Raw genomic sequence first — 9,286 nt, 5'->3', positions numbered from 1 at the left:
TGGATAAAGAAAATGTGGCACATATATACCATAGAATACTATGCAGCCATAAAAAAGGATGAGTTCATGTCCTTTGCAGGTACATGGATGAAGCTGGAAACCATCATTCTCAGCCAACTAACACAGGAACAGAAAACCAAACACTGCATGTTCTCACTCATAGGTGGGCGCTGAACAGTGAGAACACCTGGACACAGGGAGGGGAATATCACATACTGAGGCCTGTCAGGGTCTGGGGTTCTAGGGGAGAGACAGCATTAGGAGAAATACCTAATGTAGATGATGGGTTGATGGGTGCAGCAAACCACCATGACACATGTATACCTGTGTAACCTACACATCTGCACATGTACCCCAGAACTTAAAGTATAATAAATAAATAAAGTGTTGTGCACAATCTGGATTTTATTAAAAACAAAATAATGAGTATAGGTTGACTGTGCAAACATGCAAACACACACACACACACACACACACACACAAACAATGTAATTCAGTATCATGGCCATAGAAATCACTAGACTGAACTACAGCAGTTGTTTTAGGAGTCACTAATCTAGAGAACATTTAAGAACAGAAGAAATAATCTGTTTTCAGATTAATTTACCTAAAGGTAAAAATATGGACTTTGACGTTTATGTTTAAATGTTTGACATCTTCCCCAGATTTACCCATTAGGCAGTAGTCAAAAGTTAGAGTGTGGAACTCAGATCTGAGTTCAAATCCTCATATATATTGTGCCAGATTTATAGGCTGCCTCTCTAGGATTCAGTTTTTTTCCATCTGTAAAATAGGGACAATAATAATTTATAGAGTTGTACAAAGATCCAATGAAATGATGTATATAAAGGATCATGCTGGACAAAAACAAGCAATCCAAAAAATGTGGGTATTATAGATATCTAACTTGGTGCTATTAAAAGAAAAACTTCAGATAAATGAACTTTAACAGTTTAATTGAGCAAAGAATGATTCTTGCCTCAGGCAGCTCCCAGAACCAGAACAGTTTCCGAGCAACTCTGGGGCTGCCACATGTCTGGGTAACACTGAAGGACAGAAAAAGAGAAATGAAGTACAGGAAAGGGGAGTGAGGTTCAGAAACAGCTGGTTTGGGCTCAGCTCCACATCCACCTTATTTCAACACTGGGTTGAGCAGTTGGCCCTGTGATTGGCTGAACTGTAACCTAACACATCCAGTGAGGTTACAGTTCACTATACTCAGAGCAACCTTTAGGCTGAACTTGAAATACTAAGGAGGGAGCTTTAGGCTAAACAATTTAACAGTGCCCATTGTTCTAACTAAGCTAAAAATAGCAAAGCTGTAGAATAATTTCATATTATTTTTATTTTTGTAAACGTTTTGTGTATTTTCAACAAGAAAGGATGCGCATCGACATTTATAACTTAATGGTATTGTTTATCGCACGGTGACTCCTCCAGGGGCTATTAATATGTCAAATCTATTTCTAATTCTGGGATGTAAGGCTAATCATTCCTAGAGAGGAGGTCCAGTGTTACCCAGGGCCAGGCTTTTTGGTGAGGAAGGAGAGGTGAGAAATGGATTTGGGGAACTTTGAAGCATACTTGCTCAGCCTTCTCTGTAAGGCCCTAATCAAAGGCTGGGCTTTCCATGGTGTGTTTTCCCAAAACTCCCTCTCCCAAGTCAGAATTGCTGGGACCTTTTAAAGCTTTTTCATCACATCACTCCTCTAGTGGTTGTAAGCTTCTTAAAGGCAGGAATCCCGATGTGTTCAGGTACACAGTAGGCACTCTCCAATGTATAAAATGGAATGGAATTCCAGAGAGTCAGACACTAATAATGATACCTACCATTTATCAAGTGTCTGCTGGTATACCTAATCACAGTAACTCAGGGAGCTAGGTGTGATTATTCCCACTTTCCAGATAAGGAAACGGAGGCTTGGAAAAGTGGTGACAGCAAGTAGGAGGCAGAGATGGAACTCAAATGTAGCATTTGCACCAACTCCAGAATCATCAAACAGCCATGTCTTAGTCGGCTGCCCACACTGACACTGGGATTTGCTTGGTTTGGGGTGGTGCTAAGTTTTTTAAATTGTTTTTTAATATAAGAAAGTTAGCAAAAGAAGATGGATTTACTTGCAGAAAGCAAGCCGACTTGATTTCTGAAGTCCCTGTGTGCCCATTCCCACTGGATGTCTAGATTCCTTACAGAAATGGAGCCTCAGAGCAAAATGACAGGTACAGTTTTTTGGGGGAGAAAAAAAGAAGCTTGAAGGTTTCAACCTATAGTATTAGAAAAAAAATTCCATTTCTACCAACAGTTTGAAACAAAAGCTTTCATGATATCACAGGTGCTTAAGATGACAGAAGCTCTACTTCCAGAGCTGTTTCCTTTTCCATCATTTAGAACAACACATTTATTACACTGGTGCTTTTAGCAATCAGTCACGATTGAGTCAGATGCCAGGATAATTTTCCTCACCAAATTGCTTTTTCCATTGCAATTAGCCTTTTTAAGGACCTTACCAAACAACAAATGTGTATACAATTCCCATACTCCCCCTCCAATTATAACTCAGCTAAGAAGTTGTATCACTAATAAATTGTTAGAGATGAAAACATCACCTTCACCCACTCTATCACCAGTCTCTCCTTGTATTCCTAGATGACTCTTGGAATCAGGTATAGGATTAAGAAAGGCTCATTTAAAAAAATAGAATGTATTATACAATCCAAAAATATGTTGTTTAAATCAGTTCAGCCGTCTGGTTTACCCTAGTTGGGATTCTATATAAAAAGCTCTGGGCTTGGCCATCACCTATTTGCCCTCTAAAATCATTTTGTACAAAGCTGAATCTGCCACTGCTCTCGAAACCCAGTTCCTTTTTTTCCAGAGCACAAAGACTACATTTTCCAGCCTGTCTTGAAATTAGGAGAGACTCTGTGACTGATTTCTGGCCAAAGGAAGGTACAGTAGGCTCCCCTTATCTGCAGTCTCACTTTTTGTGGTTTCAGTTACCCATGATCAGTCTCCATCCAAAAATATTAAATGGAAATTTCCAGAAATAAATAATTCATAAGTTTTAAATTTGTGCCATTCTTAATAGTATGATGAAATCTCATGCTGTCTTGCCCTGTCCTCTCCAGTGGCACAGATCATCCCTTGTCCAGCATATCCACGCTGTCGACACTCCTGCCTGCTGGTCACTTTGTAGCCATCTAGGTTATCAGATTGGCTGTCATGACATTGCTGTGCTTGAGTTCAATCACCCTTATTTTATCTAGTAATGGCCCCTCTGTGCAATAGTAATGATACGGGCAATTGGGATATTCCAAAGAGAAGCTGTAAAGTACTTCCTTTAAGTGAAAAAGTGAAAGTTCTCAATATGAAAAGAAAAAAATTGTATGCCGAAGTTGCTAAGATCTATTTCAAGAACAAATCTCTCTGTGAAACTAAAGAAGGGAAAAGAAATTTGTGCTAGTTTTGCTATCTTACCTCAAACTGCAAATGTTATGGCCACCATGTGTGATAAGTGCTTACTTAAGATGAAAAAGGCATTGAATTTGTGGTTGGAAGACATGAGCAGAAATGTGTTCCAGTTGATCCTGGCCAGGTTTGATGCCATCCTCCATTTCAGGCATCCACTGGGAGTGTTGGAATGCATCCTGTACCCGAAAGTGCTGCTCCCATAAAAATCTCCCATAAGGGAGTCTCCAGGTTCTTTCCTTATCTATCTGCTGGAGGTGCCCATGTTCAGGGCAACCTCAGCAACCTGGAGCTGAGCCTCCCCCAGCCTGGTTCCTGAAGGAATGAGGACTGTGGTTCTTCCTCCCCACCTACCCCACCCAAAACCTAGAAGTACCTTAGTTAGATTGTTTATCGAGTAGGAAATAAGCTACTATTGTATTTGAGCAATTATAATTTTGGGGTTCATTTTAGCAGTTAGCTTACCCTAACAAGGACAGCTGATCATTGTACTTCTCATCCTCTATCCTTATTGTTTATCTGTCTGCCTTTCCTGCTATACTACAAAGCCCACAGACCTGGAGGGCATGAAGCACATTCTCCTTGGTCACCTTATATCCTCAGTACCTAATATAGCACCCAGCACATAGTAGGTCACTAATAAATATTTGTTACATTAAAAAGATGTTGGGTGTATGGACTTTACTTCTCTACGCTGGGTAAAGCTCTCTTGGATGCTGGACAATATTTAAAAATAATGATAATGAGATTTTAAAAGTTTGTGTATCTCTGGATTATATTACTTTGAATATTTCTGTAAATTGGACATCTGGTGACTGACTACTGGTCTTCATCATAAATTTCCTTAATGCTGATAATAATATATGTTTCTCCATGAACAAGGGGCAAACAATATAGAAGTTTTTGCTAACTTTGTTTATGTAATGCCACTTTCTTTTATGGCCTTTTTTTCTTTTTTTTTTTGACACACAGTTTCTGTCACCCAGGCTGGAGTATAGTGGCACTATCACAGCTCACTGCAGCCTCAACTTCTCGGGCTCAGGTGATTCTCCTGCATCAGCCTCCCGAGTAGCTGGGACTACAGGTATGCACCACCACACTGGCTACTTTTTTGTGTTTTTAGTACAGATGGGGTTTCACCATGTTGGCCAGGCTGCTCTCTAACTCCTGGGTTCAAGTGATCCACCCACCTCAGCTTCTCAAAGTGTTGGGAATACAGACAGAAGCCACTGCACCTATCCTGTAATGCCACTTTCTTTCATGAAAACAAGTGCAGCAGATTGAAGATGTCTAGAAATTCTTTGTTGTTTCTCCGAGTGAAGGGTAGAATATACCACCCTATCTTTGAATCTGGGCTTGTTGTGGAAGTTATGTTCTGGGTGTTTAGAGACTAAGTCATACGACTTGTAGCTTCTGACTTGTTTCTTTTTCTTGAACACTTGCTTTTGGAGCTCTGAGCCTCCACTATAAGAAGTCTGACTTCCCAGAAACCACTGCAATGAAGAGGCCAAATGTAGGGCTCTGGTTGATAACCCTCAAGTTCAGTCCCACCCCCAAGGCATCCCTGCCAGTGCACTAGATGTGAGATGCTATGGTCTGAATGTTTGTGTTCCCCCAAAGCCACATGTTGAAACTTAATCACCAATGTGATAGTATCAGGAGGTGGGGCCTTTGGGATGTGATTAAGTCATGAGGTGGAGCCCTCATCAATGGGATTAGTGCCCTTATAAGAGACCCAGGGAGCTTGTTTTGTTTGTTCTTTCCTTCCACCAGGTGAGGACACATTGAGAAGTCACTATCTGTGAACTAGGAAGTAGGATCTCACCAGACATCGAATCTGCTGATGCCTTCATCTTGGACTTCTCAGCCTCCAGAACTGTTAGAAATAAAGGTTTGTTGTTTATAAGTCATGAAATCTATGGTATTACATTACAGCATCTTGAATGGGCAAAGACATGGGTGAAGTTATCCAAGACTCTCCAAACCAGACCATTCACCTTCACCAGCTAAATTCCACTGAGTGACCCCTGTTAGTGCATATGGAACAGAAGAGTCACTCAGCTGAGCCCTGCTCAAAGCCATAAACTACAAAATTGTGAGCTATAATAAAGTGGTTGTTGTTTCAAGCCACTAGGTTTTGGGGTAGTTTGTTATACAGCAGTTGATAATTGGGACAGCAAATTATTTCACATTTCCTTGTTTGTCCAATAATATTTGCATTAAGACTTTCGATTTGACAATATTGGTTGGTCATTCGCTAGCTGCCAAGTAATTTCAGTTCTTCTCCTGTCTGTATCTGTGCCTTGCAATTGAATAAGAAAAGGTTGGGACACCAAGAGAAACAGATTTAATTCTGGACCGTATTTAATCCTCTATAAAGCTTTTTATTTTAAAGCAGTAATTAGTAATATGCATTGGCAATACAGTCTCCAGTTTAAAAAGCACTTTTGGGATTTAGGGAGGTAAATGAAATCAGTGTTAAAATATATATCAATGTATGCCAAATTTTATTTTAATTTATGTTAGTAGCTATGTTCCTCTGGGAAGCAAGCAATATGGTAAAAGGCAAAATTATGCATATGTGAACAATGTAGGCTTAATTTAAGGCAACTTTAGCTGAAAAGTAATTAATAAAGGAAAGGAAACTAATTTTTATTGAGTGCTACCATGGGCTGAGTACTTTATATAATCTTATGACAATGTTATAAGTAATTTTTAAATGGGAAGTTATACAATTTGCCTAAAGTCACTCAGCTGGTAAGTGGTAGGCTGGATTCTACCCAAATCTGATGGATCCAAAGTCTGTGTTTTTCTCCTTTGCAGAGGTTATTAATCTGAAAAAATCCAGGTCTCCAAACATGGTTCTCAAAGAACTAGGAAGCAATTATGGCAGCCATGCAGAGCTGGTTTGTTAGTGTGCTCATTTATGAAATAAATCCTGGTAGTGAGTTTTATTGACTTTCGCTGCCCTTTCGTTTCCTCAGCAAGAATCTAGGCATAGGGTAGGAAATACACAACACCCAATAGATGTGTTTCAGAAGCTCTGTAAGTTGAAACATAGTTTATATAATGAATCTTTTTGAAAGCAGATGCTTACATCATCATTATGACCACTCCAATTGATCTCCTGTGAGATTTTCTTTCCATATCCCTCCATTTCCTCAAAGGGAATGTATCTATATGGAATAAGAAGATTGGAGTTCCATGTTTTCTTTTTATTTACTTTTTTCCAATTGGGCTAAAAGTTTCCATGTTGCATATGTTCATCTGAAATCTTCAAATACTCTAACAATAATAATAAGCACAACTATTTTTTTTAAAAAAGTTATGGCTGTGCCAGAACCTTTTCATCCCTCCACCATTGGACAGGGAGAGCAGCAGACTGGGGTCAGGTGAGATCTTGAACACAAGTCATCCCCCTCTCCTAACACAGACCATGCTCCTACCCTGCTTGGGTGGGGGGACCCCTATTGCACTTCCTATTTTCTGTTCTGGAGAGTCTGTACCCTATGGTGGGTTAAAACTCAGATGGTGCTGAACAACCTGCATTAAAATCGTGGCTCTGTCTCTTCCCAGCTGTGTGAGCATTCCAGTTTGTGCCTCAATTCCCTCATTTGTAACTTGAAACCCTCAAATAGTTTTCAGGATTAAATGAGTCAATCATTGCATGTAATGTACTCAGAAGCATGCTTGGTGACAGTAGACAGTCTGCCTCGGGCATTTAATTAAAAGTTACTGGACAGGACAGACAAAAAAAAAAAAGTGATGGAATTTGAAGCCACTTAGTAACTGTTGCATCAAAAAGTTTACCCACTCTGAATTACAAGTGGTAACTATCTAGATAGAGGACTGGGGCTTTTTGGAGTGGGAACCTGATGAGTATACTGTTTATGAGGATATTCTTAAGGTCAGTACCCTAGGTGGGAATGCGATAATCTCTGACAACAAGCCAGAGTCATCACCATATAATTTTATGATGAAGAGAACCAATAGCATAGATGAAAAGTCTCTTAACAGGGCTGGGATTCTTTCTTTCGTCCAACATCTCATCACATTAGCAAATCAGGGGCCCGCCACCATGGACCATTTCGAACCACTCCTTCATCCAACAACCACTAATTGTGTACCTATTCTGTGCTGGGTACTGCAAGGATGTGTACAGTCCCACAATCTAGGTGGAGAAACAAACAAAAGGATTCATTTCTTAACTCAACAATTATTTACTGGATAGCTACCATGTGTCAAATCCTAAACTACGTGCTGGGCACAGGGAACAAAACAGACCAGCTGCCCTCATGCTGCTGTCGTTTTACAGGAAAGGATAATACATGAAATAAGTAGGAGGCACACAGTCTATCAGATGGTGGTGAGTGCAAAGGAGAAAAATAAAGCAGAGGAACTAGGAGGTGTTCCCATGGGTGGGTGGGCAGCACTTTTAATTAATCCAGTGAGCCGGATAACTACAATCTAGAGATATGCTTAAAGCATAAGGGGGCCCAAGGGAAAGCGCTGCTGGGCTTCTCTACCTGCCCTCCCCGACCAGCCTTGAAGACAGCCACACAACTCCATACTCTGTGTGAGCTCTCGCAGGGCAGAGATTTCATTTTCTCTTACTCCTTGCTCTCAGCTTAGTAGACAGCATTGCACAGTGAAGATGATATACTGACTAAAAATATTACTGAGCAATGGGCTCGTTACCCGAGGCACACAGAAACCAATACTGTGGCACAGGCTTTTGAGAAAAGAAAAACCGGCCGGGCGCGGTGGCTCAAGCCTGTAATCCCAGCACTTTGGGAGGCCGAGACGGGCGGATCACGAGGTCAGGAGATCGAGACCATCCTGGCTAACACGGTGAAACCCCGTCTCTACTAAAAAATACAAAAAACCTAGCCGGGCGAGGTGGCAGGCGCCTGTAGTCCCAGCTACTCAGGAGGCTGAGCCAGGAGAATGGCGTAAACCCGGGAGGCGGAGCTTGCAGTGAGCTGAGATCCGGCCACTGCACTCCAGCCTGGGCGACAGAGCGAGACTCCATCTCAAAAAAAAAAAAAAAAAAAAAGAAAAGAAAAACCTCCATTGCCAGTCAGCTGGCAAGGAGACAGGAGGCAAAGCTCAAATCTGTGTTCTGGACCTGGGGGCGGGTCAGGTGTTTTTGGCATTGCTAACCAGTCCCAGGTGACGCCAATGCAGCCTTATGCGGGGCACGTGGTGTTCACAATTAGAAAGCTTTCCCTCTTGCACATGCCCGGGAGATTTTGGCTCTGCCTCATCGTAACAACTTAAGTAATGGTTAATCGGTTTCAGCTGGTCCTAGTGTTACAAACGATCTAATATTTAAGTCAGTCCATCAGAAAGCAATGTTTGAGCACCAGCTATGCTTAGATTCCCTCGTTCAGTATTCATTGAGCACCCAGTGTGTGAGAGCGCTTGGTTTTGCCCTCAAAGAGTTTAGAGTGGAGTTTACATGAATGAATCACTTTTTAGCGGCAGGCCTAAGTGTGGGTACAGTCGCACCACACACCCAGATACTACTCCAGGCACGGGCATTAGGGGCTCCCACAGGCTGGACAGGCCTTGGACTTTCCTGGTTGAACCGTGAAGCCGCGGTGTCAGTCCACACTCCACTGTGAGTGGCGGGTCTGGCCCCGCGAGGAGGCGCCGCTCTCAAACCCCACGGTCCCGCGCGGCAAAGAGGCGAGGCGGCCGCGGAAGGCAGGCGCAGCCCACTCTTCCGGAGAGGCCCTGACATCTCCCGGGTGAGTCCCGAAAAGTGCGCCGGGACTCTGGCCGAGCCCTGGGCCGTCAGCAACCCGGCTCCCA

The 9,286-nt window shown here is 42.1% G+C and overlaps 1 protein-coding gene across 3 annotated transcripts in view; it reads left to right on the top strand.

Moving 5' to 3' along the window:
- The window catches only part of DFNA5 (deafness, autosomal dominant 5), a 77,413-nt gene that overhangs the window by 2,973 nt on the left and 65,154 nt on the right, over window positions 1–9,286 (top strand). The window contains exons 2-3 of one of the 3 annotated variants that reach the window (XM_011938555.1): window positions 4,442–4,553; window positions 5,243–5,347. The gene's annotated coding sequence lies outside the window, so the exon portion shown is untranslated. Of the gene's footprint in view, window positions 1–4,441; window positions 4,554–5,242; window positions 5,348–8,815; window positions 9,223–9,286 lie in introns of those variants that run through there. The other 2 variants (XM_011938554.1, XM_011938556.1) reach the window with 2 other exon arrangements.

The sequence above is a fragment of the Colobus angolensis genome, unplaced genomic scaffold (assembly GCF_000951035.1).
Source record: "Colobus angolensis palliatus isolate OR3802 unplaced genomic scaffold, Cang.pa_1.0 Scaffold175, whole genome shotgun sequence".
NCBI classification, from domain to species: domain Eukaryota; kingdom Metazoa; phylum Chordata; class Mammalia; order Primates; family Cercopithecidae; genus Colobus; species Colobus angolensis.
The sequence above is the reverse complement of the archived record's forward strand: the minus strand, read 5'-3'. Positions and strand labels throughout refer to the sequence as shown.